Below are 12131 nucleotides of genomic sequence, written 5' to 3'. Positions count from 1 at the left end.
TAGAAAAGGAAAGTGTTGAAAACAATATTATTCTACATCTAGAAATATACAAGAAAGTGTTAATTGAAGTGGTAGATGACTTACCAAATGAACTATATAGAAGGTTAGATGCAAAGAGGATTGTAGTAATGGAGTTGGACAAGAAACTTAAGGTTGAAAACCTTCTAGCTATACATCCTGTTAACTCTAAAGAGGAGATTGATGAATTAACTTGTGAAGCTAACAGATCAGTTTTTTCTAGTGGTCACCGACAAGTAAGCTTAATGGCTAGCAAAGTTAATGAAATTGCAGAGGAAACGACTGATAAATGCTATATCTTTTTTGTAGAAAAGGAAAAACAGGAAGAATTAAACCGATTGAAGAAAACATTCAAAGTATATCAAAAGGACAAGGACAATGGGAAAGGTAAATTGGTGGAATACCAACATCAAAATAATTGACAACTTACCACCACCCTTGGATACTACACTGGTACATACTGATGACACATCGGCTACTGAAAATGTGGACATAACACATGATGACACTAACCCTGAATCAAAAATTCTATTCACCATGAATGTTGATACTCGGGAAGTGAACATTGTTGTGGACAAAGACAACACAAAGGTACAGAATGATATTGCTGGCAGTGGAAGCATTACTGAGCAACCAACATAAAATGTTGAGGTTGAAATACAAACAGAGCATACAAAGCAACCTTTGGACAATGGAATGAATACTGGTAGTATAGATGCTAGCACTAAGAAACATATAGAGACAGAAATAGAGATAACGAAAGTTGATAACATAGAGAAACCAATAGAGAAACCAACAGAGGCACAGGTACACACTAAGACAGTGAAACCAATAATCACAAAGAAACCCAAACCATTACTAGCTGAAATGGAAACTCAGACTGATCCACCAGAGATTGATACAAGCAAATTAGTTACTAATACTGGAAGCACTAAAATAATAAAGGCAGTTGGTCAAACATTCGAATTCAGACCTACTAATGTGACAAAGGTACTTCTAGACTCTATTAAGAAGATAATTGTCTGTAATGCATTGGTCTACAACGAAATTGATGACACAATACCTATTCTTAAGATGATTGCACCAAAATGTAATGTAGATCATGTAAAGGATTCTTTAGGTCAGTTAGACATATTGTCTAAATTTATTGCTGGAAATGTAATAATAGTTGATAGAGTAAATGAGGATACATTCAAATAGAAAATTAAAAAAGAAAAGGAAAAATTCTTTGAGGAGACAATAAAGAAGTGCATCGAACATATTAACACGCTTTTACCGACACTGAATACAACAATTTTGGAGTATAAGGAACTATACAGAGAAACATGCAAGCCACATTTGTTGACTCAGGACATTGAAAAAGAAATAAGCAGAGTACAAAACAAAATGGATGATATAGCTGATAACATCATTGGTTCATCTGAACCTATATCAGTTATTGAGAAAGAAATAGCAGGATTTGAGGAAAAGTTGGAGAAATTTGAGAAGGAAAAAGAAAGGATCAAGGTAAAAGCCAGAGAGCTTAAGTATAAACTTAGTCCTAAGTTGGATAACCTTATATCTCTAAGAAATGATATATCTAAGGCATTAATTCAAGGGGAAAGATCACTGGAAGAGCATATGCATCATCTCACTGACACAATCCAAAAAACTAAGTCAACCATGAATGATAGCAACAAATTCATGCAAAGTTTAAATTTGGTTTTGGCTGATATATTTTAGATTGTAACCAACTAGTTACAAACCTTAAGGTGAAATTTTGCACTCGTTTGATAGTTTTTGACAACCTTTGTCATTGATGTCAAAGGGGGAGTAGTGGACACAGAAAAATAATGGCTATTCAGAAGGAGATCATCTTCTTAGGGGGAGCACATCTTTTTGGTAAATTTTTGGACTTCACTTTTTGGAAACAGTTTTTGGATTTTTCTCATGAGTGTTGCCATCAATGCCAAAGGGGGAGATTGTTGGCATTCTACACTCTAGTGAGAAATGATGGTGTTGTCATTGATGACAACCTACTGGAAACCTTTAGGTAACCATGTGGCATTCATCTGGTAAACCACTGACAGGCACCAACACCGACAGACACTTCACCGACAGCGGTAACAATGCATACCAACACCCCAGCCGACAAGAATAAACTTATGTTTATTGTATTTAATTTTAATTATCTTTTGTAAACCCGACATGGCATATTGTGATAGACTCATATATGTATGAGATCTTGTAAACCATTTTTTATATAGAAGAGATGGAATAAGAATGAGCGAATAATAAGGAGGATATATGCGAATGCATAATGCAAATTTTGTATAAGGTTTATGGTTATAGTATGAGCTTAAACTGGTACTGAACTTGGCATAGTTGATGCTGATTTTAAGTAGTACATTGTATAGGATTCTCATAATCCATTTTGTAAGTCAGTGAGACTTCTATTTTGTAGATTGAGCAATGAGCTCTAGGCAGTTGGCCTTCCTGCATGTGCAGACCCCTATTATAAGTAATAATTATTTATTTTCCAGTGAGTGAATATTGTGGGTCACAAATCCCACCGTGGTTTTTCCCACAAAGGGTTTCCTCGTTAAACATCTTGTGTTATGGTGTGTTTTCTATGTTGTCTTTATTGTTCCTGTTTGCTACATTAATTCTTTGTTACCAGTACACTATTTTGGAATGCAAAATACTTAATAAAGTTAAATATTCTGTTAACCGGTTAGATATTGATTCACCACCCCTCTCAGTATCTTTGGGACTATCATTAATCCTAACAATAATATGTTAGAATTTGTTTGGGACCATGTCTATTCCTTTTGACACTTCTATCTCTTCTAATACTTCTAATGCTTTGATAACACTTCTACACTCAACATCCTTATGACCAAAATTATTGCAAGCATAAAAATGTCCATTGAGAGACCAATTATTCCTAAACTATTTAAATTCAACATCATCCTACTTCTACACTCACTAACCTTATGACCAACCTTGTTACAATCATAACATTGATGATTGTATAATTGAGATCTAATATAACTTTTGCATTCACTAGCTCTATCTCCAAACTTATTGCATGAAAAACAATTACCATTGAAAGTAATTGAGCACCTAGTTTGAGCAAGAGGAGCAGTAGACCTCCTAAGTACCTTGTTGTTTCAGATCTGAGGGAAACCATTTTTATTAGAGTTTGTTACTTCATCATTGAATTTTTCCTTACTAGCTTTATTCATCTTGTTCATAAACTCCCAGTTATCCTTTCCCATATTCTTGTCTACTAAGTTAAGTATTGGTTCCAATGTTCGACTTTCCTCTATTAGATCCAAATATTCTTCTACTATCTCTACCCAACTTTTATCTTTTGAATCATCCATATCCTTTACTATAGTAGGCATACCCTCAATTATAGGCACCCCCTCAATCTAATTACAAACTTGTGCCAAAATAAAATTTCCTCCACAATTTTCCTTCACATAGTAAACATTACTACTAGTATTTTTTGTAACTAATATTTCAAACCTTCCTTTTCTAATTTCACATCTAGACACATGAAATATGACCTTATAGCCTTTCCTACACATCTAACTCATACTTAATAGGTTATGTCTCAAACCTAACATAATAAACATTATCAGTTTTATGCTTACCATTAATAGAGATGCTTCCTTTTCCACAAATAGGTTCAACTTTTTATCCAACAAACTTAACTAATCCACCATCATATTTCTCAAGATTAATATTTTGATTTTCTCTATAACCGATCATATGGTTTGAACATTTGGATTCAATGATCCATGTCGTTGGTTCTATTTTGCATGTAGTATAGAATTCACACTTATAAATTTATTTACATCTTCTAAGCTTCCAAACCACTCATAATTCTTTTATTCCATAAATAGGAACACATATTCTTCATATAACTCATTTTCATCATCTTGTTTAGATGATTTGGCCTTCATTGAACAAACAATATTTTTATACTTATCTCTATCATCTCTTCTTTTATTCCCTTTGTAGATCATCTTTCCTTTGTTATCATATCTCTACCATAATCTTTTTTATACATACATCTGGAAATATAATGACCAATTCTTTCAAAATTGAAACATTTTAGAAATAAATTACCTTTGTACTTCCTAGGTCCTCTCTTCAATCTTCTCACAAAGTTTTCTTTAATAACATCCATGTCTTCATTTTCTTTTGATTATTCATAACTTTGAAGGTAGCTTCCTTCCTTTCCATTTTGATTTCATATAACTCAACAATCTTAAAGACAATGAGTGAACCAAGGAGCTAATCCATAATCCACTTATTCATGTTAGAGCTTTGCTCAATGACATACTTGTTGGGTTTATAGCTTTTGGGCAATGTCGCCATTATCCTCCTTACAACTTCACTCTCTTCTAGAATTCAACCCACACCTCTAGGAGTATTCATAATTTCATTCACTTGTTGAATATAGCCTTCGCTATTTCTATAATAAGACATTACCACATTCTCAAAACTATGCTTTAGATTTATGATCTTGGGTTTCTTTGTCTTTTCATAATCTTCAAATACACTATTCAACTTTTCCCAAATTTCTTTAGTTGCCTTTTCCCTTGTAACTTTTATAAATACTGCATCATTCAAGCAAGTGACAATTGAATCTGTATTCCTTGCATTACTCTCACATTGTTTGATTCCATCTAAAGTATTAGGACCATTCTATGGAGTAGTACAACCCTTCTTAATGCTTTTCCAAATTTCAATTGGCATAGTTGCCAAATGATATTTCATCCTCTCTCTCTAGTAAGCATAATTTTTGCTATCAAACTTTGGAGCTGTGAAGGTGCAATCCTATCCCATCTGAGATCTTGCTCAAGTGGTTAAGCTTCTCTAGAGAAACCTCACTCTAATACCAATTATTGAACACACCATAGGAAAGAGAGGGGAGGGGGTGAATCAGTATGGAGCATAAATAATAGACTTTAGTTTCTAATCTTTAAACTTTAAACCTCAACTATATAATCATAACACTAACACACCATGAATCATAAAGCATAATAGACACATGAACCCTAGATACACATAGAAAACCCAAGTAGGGAAAAACCGTGGTGATAATCAATCTCACAATGAATATAATTTATTACAATGTTGCCTCTAGAAGTCACTACTCCTAAGAGGACTTATAGAACTAAGGCACACAACCTTAGGGCAAGATAAAATGACTTGTAGAGCTAAAACACTTTGTCTTAGGGAAAGATATGAAAAGATGCCAAAAGACTCATTGTCTTCCAACAGAGAAAAGAATAATACAATAGGAAATAATGAAATCTAATCATTAAATTATCCTTGAACCACTTTGTCAAGCGACAAAGATGATGGCAAACACGTTTGATTCAAACTCTATCATTAAACACTGCCATATAGAAGGTATTATCATCAAGGCTCTTCACAACCATTTTTGTGCAACTTCAACATCAAATCTTCTGGAAAAATACTAACATCTACTAGTTTGTCAATTCACACTCCTTCCATGCCATCATTCATACATCCACACTCCCTTATATACAAGATTAATCTTTAAAACTCCTAACTAGGTCGGTCATAGATAGAATAAAAAATATTACATAAAATTGGGCAAGCAAACAAATAACAACCATTGTAGTCCACTCTACGAGATAAAGTGGACCCAAAAAATTCATACCACATTCATCTTGATTCCCACAAACTATAAATATTAACATAGCTTCCAAAGTCATCATCAAATGAAATGTGTAGATAAACATTAAAGCATGTTAACTAGTCAGCCCAAAACTACCCTCCAATGCAAATTACACAATATGGATCTCCACGTGCCATAGCGAGACCCAAAACACTAACCAAGCTCATTCTCCAAAGCAAATTTTCACTAAAAGAATATGATCCAAGAAGGATACATAACTACTATCAGCTAAAAACTAGACCAATTAACAACATAGAACTCAAACCATAATAACTTCACTTCCCAATTAAATAATCACCTGGAAACTAAACTAAAACAATGCATACACCACATGAAACATTCTTCCAAACTGTAACACTTGAATCCACATATCTAGAAGCCACTAGGCATTCTCTAGACCTATTTTGACAGACAACCTTACTGTTAGAGATAACACCAACCAATTCTGCCATCTGAGCAATAGAGGACTTGCAAGTTTGGTAGTGCAATATACATAGATCATAAACACTACATCCATAGCCACAACACATAATCTTCACATATCGAAGGAAAGCAAGAAATTCTTCCTCTAAGACATTAAAAACCCTTTCCTACATAAATATTTTTTCTTGTATGTTGAAATTTGCATTGGACCAACCTTTTGAAAATATTTCAACATCTCCACAAGATAACTTAACAATACCAGAACACATAAATACTATTTCTTACATAATGAAACTTCTACTTTACTATTGTTTTGTAAACGCCAATGACAACAAGATAGGTTGACATCAATGAAAACAAACACAACTTAGGTTTCCAACAACTTAAAACTTTGTTAGGGATTGAGATGATTTCAAGAACCATTGAAACCTCCAACTCAGAATATTTAATTAATTTTTGTCTTTCACTATCATCTTACCCCTCTTTGAGTAATGTATTCCATCATTTTTTTATTCTTTAGTAGTCTTTGTCCTTTCTCACTTGAAGCCAACATGGATGTCATTGCCATATGGATGATTGTGTGAGTCTTGCATCACCATGTAATAGAAATTTTTTGGATTAGATGATGCCAACATGCATTAATGATACCATTGATAAAAAAATTAAAAGATGACATCAACATGGAACACATCTCTCTTTGTAACTTCTTTTTTTATTATTAAAGGTTGAGAAAGAACTTGGGACATAGTTTTGGGTTTTGAATGGTTCTATAGTTATCTTCTTTCCTACTTAAAAAACTTTTGATGTATCCCTATTGATGATTAGGCTTAGAATAAAAGCCAGGAAATCAATTCTAGTGGTTCTTGAAATTGTTGTAGATGCTATTGATTGTTCCTTGAACTAGAAAAACCTCTCAATGGCCATATAATGCTTAATATTACTCAATTTTTTACTAAAATTGAAACATAGATACCCTTTTATACATTTGAGAAGGCTGTGTGTTAAAAATTGTCATAAAATTATCTAAATGTTTTATATTTTATATTTTAGCAGTTTGGCTAGGAAAAAATAAATGAGAGACAAAAAAACAAAAGAAAAACCAACCAAATAAGCATAAAGATCTCTTACATCAGTTATAAAAAATTGAATACAATAGTGACACAAAGTGTCATTTATTTTTGTTACTTTATGGTATTTTTTTTATACTGAAACTGGAAACCAAAAAACCTTAAAATATATTGGGTGCAGAGTCATGGGTCAATAATAGTAGCTCAAACTTGTTAGCCTTGGAACATCATAAATAATGGATGACACATGAAAAATGCAATTAGAGGTAATCAATAGGAATCTAAAACATGTATTCCCCTAGTGAGAATGTAGAGTGTGTAATATAACTTCTTAATAAATAAAAAAATGAAACAATATGTATATGGTATGCTGCAATCAACCTGAAAAATAATGTTTGAGATTAATTTGATTAAGTGGGATTGGAAAAGTTTCACCATTTATCCTAGAAACATTAAAATAATTAGCATCATTTTAACTAGTGATGGAATAAATACTACTCCAAATAGCATCCAACTTATTATATCCTCAAGTTTTATATGTAGTGTCATTTCATTTAAGTACCAGGTCACCTCCTTAAAAGGATTTATCTCAAGAATTCTTGTGAAAATGTTTCTTGGTTTGTTTCTCATACTTCTCAAACATGACCATGTCTAATTCTCTTTACTCCTCCAATTCTGATAACTCATCCATATTGATGTCTTTTTCTTTCTTCCACTTACTCCAATTGCTTGGCTAGTTCCAATGAAATCAACTCAAGAGACATGAAAAATCTATCCTCTCTTCACTAAAGAACAAAAAGGAGAACTACCAATTTCCCACTTGAGCGTGATCCTATTAGACCAAAGGGAAAATATAAGTTTTGTCTGCCAATACGTTTGATTAGTTTTCATGGTCATCTCCATTATTGTAATTATATTTTTGTTGGTTGAATTTTCTAAACCATTACACTATGGTTAATAGTTGGAATAAGCCTTAAGGTACACATTATATCTCAATGCCCATTCAACAATTTTTAAGTTATTCAAATATTTCTGCATAATCTGTGGGGAAACATAAATCTTATTATAATTTCATTTAGGAGGTCAATAATAGTTGATTCTAATGCATCAATTAATAGGACAACCTAGATTTACCTTTTAAAATAGTTGACATTAGTTAGCACCCACTTATGACTACAACTAGATAGTTGATCATTCCAAAGAAGAATAAACCCTACTCAGATAAATATTAGCTTACATGAATAGGTTGAAGTGGAAAGGTAACCATTCTCTTTTTCAAAGTGAATAAAGCACAATACTTGAATCTTTAGAACCAAGCATGATCATCTCTTAAGAAGGTAGTCCAAAAATAACCAACTCTCATTACTTTCAAATAAGTAACTCCTGGAATAAATATCCTCTAGAGGATGTGCCATGGAATTCACTAAGAATATTTTGAAACAAATCCTCTTCTACACATATCATTAGAAATTCATATATATTTCTCTTAAAAAGAATGCCAACAACCAATACATATGGGATTTAATTGAACCATGAAATTATTAGTCTTGTCTTTTCCAACTACATATGATATTCACTAGTTGATAAAAAGTTTATCATGATTTTCATCAGAGTTAATGATATTTGTACCTTCTTCTTCTATCATAAGATATGAATCTTCATTTGTTGCATATTCAACAAGTTTCTCACAAAAGCTTCTACCTTTCATAAATTTGGAATCCTTAATGGTGAGATCATATTCTATAATTTTACCACCCAACTAGCTCTTTTTTCACTTATCTTGACTCCTATTATTAAATCTCCCAAACTACGATGAGAAACTTGTACTTTATATGATTTTTGGCATGAATATACCTAAAAAAATATATCTCTCATGATTGACAATAGTTTCTTCTCCATAGGGCTATATCAAGATGCATAATCCTTCAATTTTTTAATGGAAAAAGGCCAAGGGATGCTCCAAATCTTCATCATTTGGTTGGGTAATTATAATTGCAACACTTATTTCTTCTTAGTGAGCATGACAATAAATTCCTTCTCAAAATTCAAGTTCATGAGAATAGTTCTTTGAAAATTTATTCCTTAGTCTTTCCAAATCCTTCTTTTCCCTCCTTGGTCCATTTCAACATACTTTCCTTCTTTAGTATTAGTGTAAGATGTTTAAACAATCCTGCATTGTTTGGAATAAATTTTCTAACAAATTGATCTTGTTGAGGAAATATTGTAATGCTTTCTAAAGTGTACGTAAGGAAAGGGACAATATAAATGATACCCTTTTAGGGTCAATAGATATGACCTCGATTGAAACCACATTCGCTAATATCTTTCTTGGGGAATAGAAAAAATAAATTTTTTTAGGTTCAATGCCACCCCAAACTCTTTGCACCTCTTGAACACCTTTTCAAGATGTTGCATGTGATTTTCACCAACCTTTGTAAAATAGTTGTATCATCTAGATACACTAATATAAACTTCGTTTATGAAACATTTAAATAAAATATCCATGTCCTTTTGGAAGGTATTCTCAATAATGAATAGGCCAAAACACATCTTCTTATATTTGAAGGTTGCCCACATAGTGGTGAAGGTATTTTATAATTATCATCCTTATTTACAAAGATTTAGTTTTATCTAGAATAATCATCTAAGAGACAAAATCTCTTAGCACCTACATAGTTTGTAAAATTTTTCCTTTGATGGTTGAGAGTAGTGATGTTTTAGATAATTCCTATTTCAACAATATAAGCCTTTGTTTTAATTTCTTACCAAAACTAGATTATTTAGATTATTTACCTAATAGGAGTATATGATGAAGAAGATGGCCTCCAATACTATGAGTTTGGATAATTTTTTCTTCATTAAGGACTTGATCTTAAGATTAATTGGTGTTTGTTTATATCTAATACACTTAGTGTTAAGACCTGGGTCAATAAAATGTTGTACAATATTAGGATCAAAATCTATAAGATCTTCATTGGTCAAAGAAAAAGTGTCATTATACTTCTATGATTAAGAAATAAAATATTTCCTTTTCAAGTCAACACATACTTTTCCCAGTGACATGTCTTTCTATTGAACAACAGGACTCTAGTAATCATCTTCTTTGACTACCATTCCCTTCTTCTCTGCTTTTTAGCTATATGATTTGATCACCACAAGAATCTTGTAGCCCTGAATACAAGGATGATGAAAACTTAGCGTAAAGAAGGATATTTGTAAACGCAGATATGTTCAAGCATGGACGCAGTTCGAGATAAACTGGGCATTGAGTTTCTGAGGAACAAAACATGCCAACTTTACACAGTTGAGACAAACATGTTTGCCAATACAAAGGGTGAATCTCTGGCTCGATCTATCAAAAGACTTGCATACATATTCAATTCTCTGGAATCACAACCATACCGTGTAAACCCGTAGTCTGCATTTTGTGTTCTCTGCTGTATATTATATTCCTGTTTTCTAGATATTAAGGAATGAATTTATACTGCTTGCAGATTTTAAGTGGAGCAGGTTTCCATACGAGTCTACAAGAACAATGACGGAAAACTGGGTGCTCTATTGGCTGGAAACCAAAGTATGGGAATATATTCTACACTGTGGAATGCAGATAACTGGGCAACAAGAGGAGGGTTAGAGAAGATAAATTGGAGCAAAGCTCCCTTTTATGCTTACAACAAAGATTTCAACATTGAATCATGTACAGTCCCACTCAATGCAAGCTATTAAACGAAACCTAACAACTGGTGTGAAAAAGAGAGTTACAGGCAACTAAGTCCATTACAAGATAGATTGTACAGGTGGGTAAGGGTCAATTACATTATTTATGACTATTTTTGCGACAAGTCAAGGTTTCCAGTCCCACCAGGTGAGTGCTCTGTGGGCCTTTGAGCTAATAATTGCCCTCCATAAGACTACCATGGGGACCATTGACTTGAATAGGCCATGTGCAGGGAAAAGGGAAGTGAAGTGGCCACCATGCAACCATTGTTTGTGGGAGTAAGTAAAAATAATTGTTCTTCCAAAAGGCTACAATGCAACGACAGGAAAACGGAAAGTGAAAAAACAGGCACAGGAAGACCCGCGCTCTTGAAATTTATGTGTAAAAAGGTAACTGATGTGAGTACGTCGTAGCATGTAGTAGCAGCTTTAGCAAGTTTATTTATTAAATAGAAAATGTAGTTTTCATGTAGTAGCAGTTTTAGCAAGTTTATTTATTAAATAGAAAATGTAGTTTTCATTAAGGTGAGTTAGTGTTCAATTGGTGTTTTACTTTTTGTGTATCAATATTATATTTCATTAAATTATAATAAAGAGGCTTGTCTGTTACATTGTATTGGGTTTGCTAAGGGCAAATGGAGTTATAGGATGTCAACGAACATTTGGAGCTTTAAATAACAATTTTTTTAAGTAGTTGACAAAATTTAGTTTATAGAAAGAAGAAGATTACTTTTTTATTTGTTAGTAAGGTTCACTTAGTTAATGAGATCATGGCATTTTGTCTAATATATAAAAAATAAAATTAATAAATATTTGAAATTATGTAAATTGGTAATATGTTTTTGTTTTGATTATACATTTTTAAGGATGGAGTATGCGCAAAGAGCAAGGGAGGAAAATGATGGTGATCCGAATGGTGAGTTGAAGGATGTGGGCTGGTTTGTGACTTTGCTGCCCTCCTTCCTTCCCTCTTTTGGCTTTGTCTTTTGGCTATGTGGTTGGAGTGGGTGATAATGCAGAGCTTCGATGTGGTTTGGGGAAATGGCGGTCGCTCGTGTTGGAGTCTTTGTTGGTGGGAAGGATTCTCTTGTTTGGTTGGCTAAAGTTGTTTCTCTCCTTGGTGTCTGGGTTTTCAAGCCACACGTTTGCGGCCTTGATTGTCTTCCTTCATGGGACTACCTTTGTAGGTTTTTGTGGTTAGC

The 12131-nt window shown here is 33.0% G+C and overlaps 1 pseudogene; it reads left to right on the top strand.

The window, feature by feature from the left end:
* Positions 1-263: 263 nt before the first annotated feature.
* Positions 264-11100, top strand: LOC131027264 (probable xyloglucan endotransglucosylase/hydrolase protein 7; annotated as a pseudogene).
* The last annotated feature ends 1031 nt before the right edge of the window (positions 11101-12131 follow it).

The sequence above is a fragment of the Cryptomeria japonica genome, chromosome 4, assembly GCF_030272615.1.
Source record: "Cryptomeria japonica chromosome 4, Sugi_1.0, whole genome shotgun sequence".
In the NCBI taxonomy this organism is placed as follows: domain Eukaryota; kingdom Viridiplantae; phylum Streptophyta; class Pinopsida; order Cupressales; family Cupressaceae; genus Cryptomeria; species Cryptomeria japonica.
Note: the sequence above shows the minus strand (reverse complement) of the source record. Positions and strands in the feature narration are given on the sequence as shown.